Here is a 12,544-nt window from a genome sequence, read left to right as displayed (position 1 = left end):
AAAGTCAAAGCTTAAGGCTTTAAGCTTCATTCATGGAGGCTAGGGTTTATGGTGAGGAAAGTAATGACATAATGTGAAAAAGTATGAGTGGAGGAAATAGAAATCCTCCACTCACTATGTGATTCTACACCATGGTTAACACACACATCTAAGGTCAATTGCACAAAAATCCTTCTTTAAAACCATAATCCCATAATAGCCAAAAAATAATTGCAAGATTAAATGTGAACCTACACTTGTCACAAATCCAAGGTTCCTTCCTAGGCTTAATTTCAAGCCTACACTTGTCAACCATCCAAGCCAACAAGTGCACTGTCGTGACCTAGTACGTTAGTGATGAACCGAGGATTGACCCGTTAACGGATCCAGATGCGGAAGCAAAAGATGAAACCATAGTCCTTTGAGATATAAATTATCTCTAAGAGACAAATGTGACATTCCATGTGGTCATGGAAGCTAAAGAGAGCAAAAGGGGAAACTAGAGTTAAAACGGGCTAAATCCATCAAACAAGGGCAAAATGGGCAATTCACAATTAAAAGGAGAAAATTAACTCTAAAAAAGTCAAACAAGGTGAATTAAACCTAATCTAATCATTTCCTAACATTCTAAGAGGTTCTAAGAACTTTGGATAAGAATTCCCACAAAACGCCCTTTCCCGGTTTAAGTGAAAACTAATACTATTTCACTAAAACATACATATCTCTCACTGTGTTTGGAACCTGAGAATGGGATTGGTACCATTGGATAGCTCACTCAAAATCCTTGAGTTCCATTTGGATTAGAAACGAAGAAGTTATGACCCTTTGAAGTTGGAAGATCAATGCTGAAACAAAATCTGGAAGCTGTGCATATGAAAGATATTTAGGTCTACCGAAATGACCAAAAAATTTGCTGAAAACATGCATTTAAGTTCTAGTTGTTTCGATAGACAGAAATAAAGTTTCAGTCGACTGAAATAGGCCTTGAACAGTAGAATTAGCTACTGGAATGATGAATTACTGTGCGTTAATGATTCCATTTGCCATCGGTCGACCGAAATGGAGTTTCGGTTGACCAAAACACCTCAAAAAGCTGCTATAAGGCCTGCTATATGCCAAAGGTGTTAAGGTTCAACCCATACTTTGAATCCTATGATGATTTGGTTCAAAAATGAAAGTTTAAAATTGATTTTCAATGAGATTTTGAGTATGTGAACATGCCAACAATCTCGAAATGACTAAATGAATGTATTGTAACCACTTATAGCCTTGTACATGTCCATTACAATAATTCAATATGCCAAACCTTCAAGGTTGGTTTAAAAACATTTTTAAAGCAAAGAATGGTACCAAATGACTACAAGTGTTAAGTTAAACATGTTTGGCCTTTGGCCTCATTACACACACATCTAAAAAGTATCAAAAGGTGCATTTAAGTGCACATTACATATCTTGAACAATAAATACAAGTTTTTAACATAATAACCAAAATAAAGTGTGATATGCTAACAAGTGCATATTCTAACATAGTAAAAATACTCTAAGTAGTCTAGCAAGTCTAAGATTGTTGTGCATCCCACAATATTGCTTCTTTACCTGAAAAACACCCGGTAACTTCGGGGTAAGTAAACAAGTTTACTCGTAGGGAATGAGCATGTATAAGTTCAACTCATTACAAGGTTTACATTTTAATATAATTCAATCCATGCTATTAAAGTGACATTAAAACTTTGAACATAGCATAATGAGATGCAAATTCACATAGGTAACAACTTGGAATTTAAACGCAAAATTAAACCAAAGTGGATATTTGGATGTTGCCCGGATTAAAACCGTACTCTTGGGATCACTTTCGGGCTATTAACCCATGGGTACCTTCCCCTAGTGTGCACTATAGTGTAGGAAGCTCTCTATCTCCCGTACTAGAACCAAGTCCTAGCCTAGTCAAGTTCTTGATAATATCCCAAGTTTCCAAAATCAACAAGTAGAGCAACAAGTCATGATATGTGATAAAACACAACAAGTTCCATAAATTGAATGACTAAATCATTAGAACAATAAGATAGAAATTAATTAAACTAATTAAGTAATTTCTCTAGATTTCAAGAGTTGTCCAAATGATTCCAATTAAATATATGACAAGTAGTAACTCATAGACATGCCATATATCAAGTTAAAAATGGAATTTAAGCATGGTGCAATTAAGTAGAATTTAAATCAATTTAAATTAATTAATTCTCTAGATTTAAAAGCTTATTTAAATCATACCAAATTAATATACAACAAAGATCAAGTCATAGCCATACCATTTATCAAGTCTAAAATGAATTATATGCAAACTACCATTAGTTATTTATTTCCTAAATTAACATAGGACATGCATACAATTTGTATATCATTTCAAGATCAATTAAATCACTTGGAAAAATAAATTATAACACCCCCTACCTCAATAGAGAATAGTATCTCTATAATCCAAGGCAACCAAGCTTAAAATTGGAAAATTAAACAAGGGTTTTATAGAGGAGAGTGAGAGGAAGATAAAGTGTTCCAAGCTTATAAGTCTAAGGTAAGTGGAAGGAGGCCAAAATGAATTCTAAAGCTTTAGACCAAGCTTAGTCTTCAATGGTGGCTAGGTTAGGGTTCTTGAGAGGAAAGAGATGACTGAATTAAATGTGAAAACCCTAAGTTAAAATGGTGGGATTCTCCACTCACTAGGTGCACTTGCACTACCTCTTATACACACACTAATGCAAGACCAATTGTGAAGCCTACACTTGTCACCATCCTATGTAAACTTCTAAGACTTAATATTGAACCTACACTTGTCACCCATCCATACCAACAAGTGCCCCTATCCTAGGCCAACAAATGGGTGAATCTCCACCCTCCATGTGTCAAGAGATTAAGTATCTAAGTGCTTCCATCACAAAATCAACAAGTGACACCTTAGGAATGTGACACTTGTCACATTTTTCAAAAATTTCAAATAGGTTCTTTTTGAAAATATCTTCCAAATTAAATTACAAAATGGTCCCTAAGACGAAAAATAATTATTTTATCTAATTACACAAAACCCCTCAAGTTTAGGATAATTATCAAAAAGTCATGCTTTCATGCACTTTACAAGGAAAGTAAACATTTAATATGCTTTTCTACAAAAGTAAAAATGTAGATATCATGGAAATGAAATATCATGGATGTATGCCAAGCTGGAATCAAATCCGAGCACAAAAAGTGAGGTTAAGTATAGAAAAATGAAAAATGACTAAAGGACGAAATTGGGAAAAGATGAAAAAAAAGAATTTTCGAAAAAAGAAAGAAATGAAAATGACCGGGTCATTACATGTACCTATCCTAGGTCAACAAGTGGGTGAATCTCTACCCTCCACATGTCATCATCCAAGGCATCAAAGTGTTTCCACACAAATGTCAATAAGTGGACCAATGAGAGTGTGACACTTGTCACACTTTCCGAAAATTACAAAAAGGTCATTTTTTAAAATATCTTTCAAAATAAATTACAAAATGGTCCTCAAGATGAAAAATAATTACTTTATTTAATTATACTAAAACCCCACAAGTTAAGAATATCACAAAAAGTTATGCATCTATACCCTTTACAAGAAAAGTAAACACTTAGCATGCTTTTCTAAGAAAGAAAAAATACACATGGCATGGAATTTAAATATCATGGATGCATGCAAAATCGAATCAAATCTGAACACGAAAAGTGAGGTTGTGCCAACAAAGTGACAAACGGGAAAAAGACAAAAAGTGAATAGTATCACAAAAGTGAAAATGTAAAAATGACTCGGTCCTCAAAGGAAGTCGTCAATCCAAAGGAAAGAGTATTGGAAACCATTCCTGAGTACTCAGGATGACACTAAGTGAAGAGAAACCGAACACAAAAAAGAAAAGACAACGGAAAAAAAATATCAGTAAAAATTTGAGAAAAATGAAAGAAAGAAAAATGACCAGGTCATTACATCAACTACCAAGTTAACCACTCTTACCAATGATTCATTCAGGATACGACTTTTCTAATTTTCCCTTAAGGATAAAGCAAGAACTTGATTGTATTCCCTTCCTCCAAATTCCATATCTACATGGGAGATGTTGCAACAAGAGTTCTTAAAAAAGTACTACACAGTACGTAAAACTTGTCAAATGAGAAGAGAAATCATGGTGTTTTCCCAAATCCCGGGAGAACAGTTCCATGATGCTTGGGAGAGATATAATGATTTTCTAAGAAAGTGTCCACACCATGATATTGCCCAATAGCACTTAATACAGATTTTCTCTAGTAGTCTCTCTAATTCCTATAGAAACATGGTTGATGCTTCTAGTAATGGATCTTTTCTGCGTAAGAGTCTAGCTGATGCTTGGGAACTGTTTGAGGACCTAAGTGAAAATTCAATGCAACATGCGTCTTCCTCTAGGTCTAAGTCTTCACCTGGAATGCATAAAGTTGAAAAAGTCTTTGAGGTAGACAAATCTAGTGAATTAGCTGCCAAATAGAAGCCTTAAATCGTAGGTTTAATCGATCAAATTCTATCATCTGGCTTTGCTCCTGTTGCTAGTCCACAAACTGCCTTGCCAAAGAAAGTTTGTTCAATCTGTGCTAATCCTTCCCATTTTGTTGACACTTGCCCTTATAATGGGACAATCATCTGAGATCCCACAGGAGCAAGTGAATGCTGCATTCTCTAGATCAGAATATAATCCATATTCTTCTACATATAATCCTGGCTGGAGAGATCACCCTAATCTATCATGGTGTAACCAAAGTCAAGGAATCATTGCTCCCCAATCTTTGGGATAGTATCAAAATTCATCCAATCCTATGCCAGAAAATAATTCTTTCAACCAATCTGGTATTTATCGTCCACCTCAGTTTAAGAATCAACCCACTTAAGTTCCTAATCTTCCACCTCTTCCTAGAAATTCTGCTTTTGAGGATCAAGTACTCAATGCTCTAGTTAATCTTAAAGCCAATACCCAACTTTTTAATTCTCATTCTTAAGCCATAGCAAAGCTAGAGGCACAAGTTGGGCAAATAACGAGTACTCTATCTCGAAAAGAGGATGAAAAGCTTCTTAGTCAGTCAATAGCCAACCCGAAAGGGCAAACTTACATGATTGATGAAACTAATTCCTCAAGTATTCATCATGAGAAAGTGCTATCACTACATTGAGGAGTGAAAAAGTGTTTGACAATCAAGTTGAAAAAGGACATGAAGAAAAAAAGAGGCTTAGGATCCTCATTGTTCCTATCATCCATAATCCACATCCCAATAATGTTTCCTCAAGTTCTATTCCATAATCCACCACAAGAGTTGAAGGTAGAGTCACTTCTTCATCTGCTCTTAGTCCTGAGACAGCTTATGAGCCAAAAACGCCTTATCTTGAACGTCTTAAGGAACCCTCCCACTTTGGTAAACAAGGGGAGAAAATTCAAGATATGATAGAGGTCTTTAAACAAGTCAAAATCAATCTTCCTCTGCTTGATGCTATAAAGCAAATTCCCACCTACTCCAAATTTTTAAAGGACTTGTGTACTCTTAAGAGAAAATCTAAAAGCCAAGTTCCTAAAAAAGTTTGTCTCACCAAGCAAGTCAGTGCTATTCTTAAGTATAACACTCCTTTTAAGGTTAAAGATCCTGGTGCTCCTACAATTTCTTACATCATTGGAAACAATGTGATAGAGCGAGCACTTCTTGATCTTGGAGTAATTGTTAATCTTATTCCTTACTCGGTGTTTTAGAAGTTAGGTTTAGGTGCGTTAAAACCTTCGTCGGTTGTTCTACAGCTTGCTGACTGTTCTGTTAGAAAACCACGAGGTATTGTTGAAGATGTACTCATAAAAGTGGACAACTTCTTTTTTCCAGTCGATTTCTTAGTACTTGATACAGAACCGTTCCACGATTCCAAAAAGTATATTCCAGTTATTCTTGGGCGTCTTTTTCTAGCCACAACGAATGCTTGCATTAACTATAGGACTGGAGCCATTTTGGAAATATGAAAGTCAAGCTAAACATCTTCAATGCTATTCATCATCCTCATGGTGATAGTAAATGCTTCTTCCTTGATGTTATTGATGAGTTGGTTAAGGAATCACTCCTAATTATTTTATCCAAGGATCTTTTAGAAGCTTGTCTGAATCACTTCAATTATGAAGATTTTGATATTGAACCATCGATAGCTGAAGTGAATTCTTTGCTCAACTCCACTCCTATCACAGATTTTCCTCAATGGAAATCGAGATTAGAGTCTCTTCCACCACTTTCTAGTATTATACCTATTCCTTCCTTAGAGTCTCCACCTAAGCTTGAGCTTAAGCCACTTCTGGACAAGCTCAAGTATGTTTTCTTGGGTTTAAATGACACCCTCCAGTGATCATTGGTTCCAATCTTATGAGTTCCCAAGAAAGTAGTCTCTTAAAAGTTCTTGAGCAAAATAAAGAGGCTATTGGGTGGATTGTGGCTGATTTAAAAGGAATTAGTCCCATAATTTGCATGCATCAGATTCTTTTGGAGGAGGATTCCCGAACATCTTGGGAGCTCCAACGAAGATTGAATCCTAATATGAAGGAGGTGGTTTTGAAGGAAGTTGTGAAGTTGCTAGATGTGGGAATAATCTATCCCATCTCAGATAGCAAGTGGGTGAGTCCTACTCAAGTAGTACCTAAAAAGACAGTATTACAGTGGTTGAGAATTTTGAGGGAGAATTAGTTCCACAGCGCACCACCACTGGATGGTGTGTGTGTATTGATTACCGGAAACTCAACTCCGCTACTAGAAAAGATTATTTTCCACTTCCATTTATTGAACAGATTCTAGAGCGATTGGCTAGCCAGAGCTATTATTATTTTTTAGACGGATATTCCGGCTATAATCAGGTGGCCATTAATCCTAAGGATCAAGAGAAAACTACTTTAACTTGTCCATTCGGTACATTTGCATATAGACGGATGCTTTTTGGATTGTGTAATGCGCCAACGACATTCAAGAGGTGTATGATGTCTATGTTTTTGGATATGGTTGAAAAGTTTCTCGAACTCTTTATGGATGACTTCTCTGTTTTCGGATCCACATTCAAGAACTATCTCCAAAATTTGTTTAAGCGTTATAGGGAAACCAATCTTATTCTTAGTTGGGAGAAAATCCATTTTATGGTTCAAGAAGGGATTGACAATAGCAGCTTGTATACGCCAAAATAATGTAGTGAATGTGCGGTTCAAGAGAAGCCTTTTTAGGTCAAGTTTAAATTTATAAAAACCACTACTACTAACATAGCAAGAGTGAGTAGGGATCGTCCCAAGGGATTATACATGTTGGATTAACATAGCAAGATTGATTGTTTGATTACACTAAAACTCAATTAATTAAATTGCAATTAAAATAAACTAAGAGGAGATAGGGATTTAAGAGATGAGAAGTGAAGTCTTAGGGTCTATTGGAATTGTCACCAAGCTCATTCACCAAACCACACACTTTCAACTAATTTAGGGAAAACCTTCTTGTGAACAAAATGCGGTTACCAATTGCAATATTAAGCATGGACCATCAAATTTAATAATGTATTGTCTACCTAACCAACAAATAAATTAAGTGTAAAACAACCCACCAATTCTAAGCATAACCCATCATACTAGTCACAATTGTAGCACACATCAATCTAGAGAATCATGGAATTTGTAATAATAAGCCATGGAATATCAAATCAAGTAGAGATTGTCTACCTACATATAAGCATGAATTAAATTATAGAACGATCCATCAAGAATAAGAATAATCCATCAAATTAATTGACAAACCCATCTAATAAAAACCATGTCTAGCCATCACTAGATCCTTAATAAATCACACATAGATATGCAACCAACATAGAGAAACTAGTGTAGAGATCAATTCCCAAATAATCACACATAAGACAACATGTAATCACAAAGAAAATCAATAGGAAGAATTAAACTATATGAATCATGTGAGACATAATTCCCAATTTAATCACACATAGACATGTAAATAAATTAGAGAATTAATAGGAAGAATTAAACCATAGAAATCATAGAAATATACTAAGATTCATTAAATTCACAAGGCTAGAACACTAATCACAAGATATTATTCCCCAAAAAGTATGAAAAAGATAGAGGTTTAGATTACAAACTTGGGGCTCATCCAAGCCCCAAGGAAAAGTCTAATTAATCATGGAGGAGGTGGGTGTGCTCTTAGAACCCTCAAGGGCAATCCCCAAACATAGCTCCATCTTCTTCCTCTTCTTCTTTGTTGAATTCTAGAGAGAGAGTGTGTGTGTAGATCTTGAGATGTGTTCTTGGTGCCTCCACTCTTCTCTTTTCTTCTAACCCTAATCTCTAACTTTCTAGAGAGAGAAAATAAAAATTACAATGTAAAAATAAAATGATGAAAAAGTTTCTCTACAAAATGGTTCAATTCCCTTTAAATACAAGGTTCTTTTCTTAGTCACTAACTCAGAAATACAGCCCAAAAATATCTAATCCCACAACTATGTGGTAGGTGGAGTTCGGGGGCGCGGGAATAAGACAGCTCGCTGCCAGCACATTTTCGATCGATTCAACTTCTCTTCGATTGATCAGAGTTGGTTCGATCGATCAGACTTTTCTTCGATCGATTAGAGTTCAATCAATCTCACTTTTCTCTAATCGGTCTCATTTTTTTTTTCTGATCGATCTCACTTGGCAGTTTTCAGCATCAGCCTTCTTTATGCTCCATATCAGCCTCATTTTGCTCCGGATTCTCACTAAGACTTAGTGTGACTCCAAAAAGGCCTTAAGAAACCATTTTTAGCCTGTTTTAACATTATTGACCTAAAATAGACAAAAACACAAATAAGTACTAAAACGGGAAAATAAGATAGAATAAGGTCCTAAAATACTCAAACTTAAGGGGTTTAAATGCGCACTTTTCAGCACTCATCACACCCCCAAACTTAAATATTACAAGTCCCTAGCAATAAACTACAAAGTAAAGGAATGAAATGAACAACTACACAACTATGAACTACAAAGCAATAAATAGATAAAGCCACTTTGGTAAGGAACACGATTGCATTTAGCGCATACAACAAGCCTTTTAAACCCCTAGGTTACCCCTAGTGGACGAGTGATGTCTCGTGAGGGTTTCCAAAAATGATACCCACAAACATTAAGCTCATTCTCACTAAAGAGGCACCAATATTGCAAACAAGCATTGGGAGAAAACTACCTCAAGTATGCAATTTTTCAACCATTTCCAAGCAATCTCTCAAAATCTCAACATCAAGCAAGCAAGTATGGTCCTCCACACATTAAGAAAATGATCATGTAAATCAAAACAGCTCTAGAATTCTTTTTGAGTGAACCAGCATCAAATATATTACTATCTAAGCCAACTAAAGAAATGATCACATCCTTACCCTCAAACTAGCACACAAATCTAGTACCGATCATCAAGACAAAGGGTGGACCTTTTTTTAAAGCTTTATTTGACTAAGTGCGCTTATTCTTTTCACTCGATTTTTTTTTTTTTTTTTTTCTAATCCTAAGGATCAAAGATGGAAGCATAGTGCAATGTGTTGATCTATTAAGTTTTCTAGTGATCCTTGTGGTTAAGCGTTAGGTCAATGACTCCCAAACCAGACAGTTTTAGGGTATTAGGTATTTAAACACCCCTAAGGACTTACAAGCTCAAATCAACTAGGCTATAAATCAAAACAACCTCCATCTAATCATTTCCCACTCTCACCTTTTGGGAGAAGTCCTCACTTTTTTATTGCTTTTGCAACTTTTTCCTTTTTTTTTTTTTTGTTTTTATTTTTTTTATTTTTTTTTAGAAACTTCAATTATTAACCTAGAGTTTGGGCCCTCCACCTTTTGGCGCGAGAAATTCAATGCTTGATAAGGTTAGAATCCTGGCTACTCAAGGAAAAGGGATTATTATCCACTTTTGTCAAGATGAAAGCTTTCAATGCACTACTAGTTCAATTGGGATATAACCAATCCAATAATCAACAAAGCATGTATCCCATAAATGAATGCTAGTGTGCGCCTGTGCTAGTGTAGAATCCTAAAGTGAATCTCAAAACAATCACAAAATCAAGATGATGTGGACCACAAATGCAAGCAAGATATCAATCTTTCGAAAAATTTACTCCTAAATGGCATCCACAAGGCATGCAAGGAGTATTGGACTCTCAAGTCAAGCAATTTTTAAATTTTAAGTAATATAGTCCTCAAAAGATCAAAATCATAGCTAACATGGATCTCCAATCTCAATCATGCAATTAAAGCTCAACTTTAAGTAGAATGCAACAAAGACACGTTACCCCCAAACTTAAATCGCACATTGTCCTCAATGTGCAATAAGAACAATGGAAAAGATGAAAAGAGCATACCGTGATGGCAAAAGCATGAAACCCGGCAATGGTCCAATATGAAAAAGGGTCTCCCCCAAACTTGGAATCAATAACCTATTTGAATGACCACACCAGCAAACTAACATCAAATATCAAATGGGATAAGAATAATCAAATCATGCATTCTAAAGCAATATAACACGAGATAAAAGAGAGATATGAGATCAAGCCCAATAGAAAATATGAAAGTAACATGATTACACGTAAGGGCACAACGGTGAAAAGGTTTTATATTTTTCTTTTTATGAAAGTAAGTATATACAAACCATACTAATATACCAAGATTAAATTCATAAGGCTAGAACACTAATCACAAGATATTATTCCCCAAAAAGTATAAAAAAGATAGAGGTTTAGATTACAAACTTGGGGCTCATCCAAGCCCCTGAGCGAAGTCTAGCCAATCATGGAGGAGGTGGGTGTGATCTTGGAACCCTCAAGGGCAATCCCCAAGCAGTGTGTGTGTAGATCTTGAGATGCGTTCTTGGTGCCTCCACTCTTCTCTTTTCTTCTAACCCTAATCTCTAACTTTTCTAGAGAGAGAAAATAAAAATTATAATGTAAAAATAAAATGATGAAAAAGCTTATCTACAAAATGGTTCAATTCCCTTTAAACACAAGGTCCTTTTATTAGACATTAAGTCAGAAATACAGCCCAAAAATATCTAATCCCACAACTATGTGGTAGATGGAGTTCGGGCGTATGAGAATAAGACATTTCGCTACCAGCACATTTTCGATCGATCCAACTTTTCTTTGATCGATCAGAGTTAGTTTAATCGATCAGACTTTTCTTTGATCTATCAGAGTTCGATCGATCTCACTTGGCAGTTTTCAGCATCAGCCTCCTTTTTGCTCCAGATCAGCCTCCTTTTGCTCCAGATTCTCATTAAGACTTAGTTTGATTCCAAAAAGGCCTTAAGAAACCATTTTTAACCCGTTTTAACATATTGACTTGAAATAGACAAAAACACAAATAAGTACTAAAACGAAAAAATAAGGTAGAATAAGGTCCTAAAATACTCAAGCTTAAGGAGTTTAAATGTGCACTTTTCAGCGCTTATCAGGGATCATTTTAGGACATATTATTTCAGAGAGAGGTATTGAATTCGATAGAGCTAAAGTAGATTTGATCTCTAAATTGCGTCCTCCTACCTCCGTAAGGGGAGGGCGATCATTTCTGGGGCACGCTGGGTTTTATCGACGCTTTATTAAAGATTTCTGCAAAATTTCTTGCCCTTTGTGTAATCTACTTGCAAAAGATGTTCCTTTTATCTTTGATTAGTCATGCCTAGAAGCTTTCCATAAGCTTCGCTCTCTTCTTTCTTCAGCTCCTATCATTAATCCTCCTAATTAGGTTCTTCCATTTGAGATTATGTGTAACGCATCTGATTATGCTATGCGTGTTGTCTTAGGACAATGAGTAGATAAGCTTCCTTATGTTATCTACTATGCTAGTAAAACTCTTTCAGAGCCACAATTGAATTGTACCACTACTGAAAAAGAGTTACTTACAGTTGTCTTTGCTTTGGATAAATTTAGATCATAACTGTTGGGTTCTAAAGTCATAGTCTACTCTAATCATTCTGCTTTGAAACATCTTCTTTCCAGAAAGGAAACCAAACCCCGTTTGATTCGATGGATCCTCTTGCTTCAAGAGTTTGATTACAAAATCCGGGAAAAGAAAGGGCCAGAGAATGTGGTAGCTAACCATCTTTCTAGAATTCTGATTGTGAATACCTTAACTTCACTTCCAGTTTGTGATTCCTTTCTAGATGAACAACTGTTTGGGGTTTCTCATTCGAATTTGCCTTAGTTTGCTGATATTGTGAATTACCTCGCAATAGGCAGAATTCCTTTGTCTTGGTCAAAGCAGGAAAAAGATCGATTCTTTTCTTAGATAAAGATGTACTATTAGGAAGATCCTTAGCTCTTCAAATATTGTGCTGATCAAATCATTCATAGATGTGTTCCTGAGAGTGAGTTTCATAGTATTCTGACCTTTTATCACAGTTTAGCTTATAGAGGTCATTTCAGTGCAAAGAAAATTGTTGCTAAAATTCTTCAATGCAGTCTCTTTTGGCCATCACTCTTTCGAGATACGTATTTGTTCTATAGGTCAAGCC

General features: G+C 35.6%; 1 non-coding gene across 1 annotated transcript; it reads right to left on the bottom strand.

Moving 5' to 3' along the window:
• Nucleotides 1-4,147: 4,147 nt before the first annotated feature.
• On the bottom strand, nucleotides 4,148-4,253 carry LOC132301881 (small nucleolar RNA R71). Its single transcript, XR_009480664.1, has one exon. It is a non-coding gene; the product is annotated as a small nucleolar RNA R71 (small nucleolar RNA).
• Between the last annotated feature and the right edge of the window lie 8,291 nt (nucleotides 4,254-12,544).

This window comes from Cornus florida, unplaced genomic scaffold (genome assembly GCF_030987335.1).
Source record: "Cornus florida cultivar Cherokee Brave unplaced genomic scaffold, ASM3098733v1 CherokeeBrave_3.0.0_Hap2_Chr03, whole genome shotgun sequence".
Classification (NCBI taxonomy): domain Eukaryota; kingdom Viridiplantae; phylum Streptophyta; class Magnoliopsida; order Cornales; family Cornaceae; genus Cornus; species Cornus florida.
This window is presented reverse-complemented; position numbering and strand designations above follow the sequence as displayed.